Here is a 2,681-nt window from a genome sequence, read left to right as displayed (position 1 = left end):
AAGCAGGAGAAGGCTGAGAGGAGAAGGGGGGGGGGCCGGGCGAGAGAGGGGAAGTGGCTTAGGAAACTGCTAGTTCGTGATTTAAATTTCAGGAAACAAGTCTTTCCAAAGCTCAAGGGAAATGGCCGAGGGAAGGCGCAGTTCCATACAATGGGGGCTGAGAGCCACACTGGATTAGGAATGCACTAACAAGAAGGAGCGACACCTTCTTGTAGGTGTGTGTTTCCATTATACATATCTTATCTCAAGAATGACACGGTGTTGAACAGCCAACAATAAAAAAAAAATAAATAAATAAAATAAAATAAAATTGAATAGCTCTAATGTGAAAAAAAAAAAAAGAATGACACGGTGTAATTAGACACATATATGTACACATCTAGAAGGATGAGCTATTAACCCTGTAAAAGGCAACTGGCATGTGCCTGAGGCATTGCTTGTGACAAAGGCCAAGAGGAGGTATGGATTACTGGCAAAGCACCCCATGTGTCACCTCACGAGTTTAGATTTGCATATTAAGTGTGATTTGAAAGTCCTTGGGTAGAAACCGGTCGACAATTGGTGATTTGGGGAACTAAGCGTATTGGGGCTGGAAATGGCTTCAGAAGGCCGAGATCTAAATACCTGCTTCAGCACCACCTAGGTGGATAGTACCAGAGCCTCTGAGCACACCTGGGAAATACAGGAGCAGATTAGTGAGATCAGTCATAGATGGATGGGTCTGTGAGTTTTTATTCACGTAGGTCAGACTGCTTTTCTTTAAAAATAATAAGCTATGTATATTGTGTATAAATATGTATGTGATATTGGTGTTCATCACAAATTCGTTGCAAAAATAAAAATCTAAAAGCAATGTCACCCAATAAAGAAATGCATGACTATACTACAGAATTTTATTCAACTATTAAAATAGCGAGTTATATTTGACATCGACAAACACATATGCTAAAGCTTAAAGATGAAAGTGGTTGGCTGGAGAACTGTGGAAGCCTCAGAGCCGGATTTTTCTTTTGTTGGTTGCTGTATTCCCAGCATGCACGTAAGAGTTACCAGTCCATAGTAGGTGTTTCATAAATATTTATTCAATTAAATTGGTGTCCTTTGAAACAGTCATATTTAAATTATTCCATATTTTTAAAGTAATTAGATCCATGTGATTTACCTGGAATAAGGGTAAAAAGAAAAAAAAATCTAGTTGCAAATAGCATCCATAGTATTTTAACAGGATGGAAAAAAATTTAAGACACATAACATTTTAAAATATTTTTATTACTACTTTTAAAAGAATGAGAGTGTACACAGTAAAATTGATATTGGTTACTTTGGTGGTTGTGTAGTGAAAAGAGGGTGAATATCCTTTGGGAACTAAAAACATTTTTAGAAATTTTGCTTTTTTCCCTTTCAACCTTTTGTTCAGTATCCCACAGTTTCAAACAAGCTCCTTTCTACCTGTGTATTGAAAAATGAACTTGGAGTAAGATGTTTCCATTTTTAAATCTGGCTCAACCATTTAATTGTTTCCTTATGCAAAGCTCTTAACATCTTTGTGTTTCAACTTTCATTATTTATAAAATGGGGATTAAAGTGCTTCTTTCCCAACACTGTGAGAATTAAATGAGAAAGAAAATGATAATAAACTGCTTTTCAAATATGAGGTGTTGGCTAGGCATGACACATGTCTGTAATCCCAGGAGCTCAGGAGTTAAGGCAGGAGGACTGCAAGTTAAAGCCAGCCTCAGCAAGAGCGAGGTGCTAACCAACTCACTGAGACCCTGTCTCTAAATAAAATACAAAACAGGGCTGGAGATGGGCCTCAGTGGCCAAGTGCCCCTGAATTCAATCCCTGGTACCCCCCAAAAATATGAGGTGTTATTAATGCTGGACAACATCCATTAGGAATCATATTTTCAGAAACATTCAATGTGATGTCTTTGGATTTAATTAGTGTAAAAGTAACTGGAAAATTTCCATCGCTAATACCTATGTGCAAAGAATATGGGTATGGTGTCTAATGGATCTGTGTTTAAACCAGATCTGCTGATTATATAATGCTATATACATTAGCCTCTCAGAGCGCCGTTGTTCCTTTGTAAAATGATGAGGATGATATATATGAAACTCATAGAATCAAATGAGTAAAATTCAGAAGACTATCATTCACATATAGGCGCTAATTAAATTGTAGTTATTTTTATTTAAAACATGCTATGTATTTTTAATATCCTAGTCCTTTCAGCCTTATGTTGATTCATTAGTTAATGAATTTATACAATAAGACAACCATTATTACCACTCTTTTGGAAATGGGAAATGGAGCCCAAGTCCAAATGGACTTGATTATCATTCAGAGGAGTCAGATGCTATGGTTTGAATGTTTGTGTTTATCCCCAAATTCATAGGTTGAGACTTAATCCTCATTAGCATTAAGAGGTGGAGCCTTTAGGAGCCTTTAGGAGGTGGTTAGGTCCTGACAGTGGTCCTCAAGAATGGGATTAGTGCCCTTATAAATGAGGACTGAGGAAACCTGTATGACCCCTTCTACCATGTGAGTAAGAAAGTACCATCTTATGCAGCAGAAGAGAGTGAGCTCTCACCAGACACTAAATTGCTGGTGCCTTGACTTTGGACTTCTCAAACTCCAGACCTGTGAGCAATAAATTTCTGCTTATTAATTACCCTGT

Source organism: Marmota marmota, unplaced genomic scaffold, assembly GCF_001458135.2.
Source record: "Marmota marmota marmota unplaced genomic scaffold, marMar, whole genome shotgun sequence".
Lineage (NCBI taxonomy): Eukaryota > Metazoa > Chordata > Mammalia > Rodentia > Sciuridae > Marmota > Marmota marmota.
The sequence above is the reverse complement of the archived record's forward strand: the minus strand, read 5'-3'. Positions refer to the sequence as shown.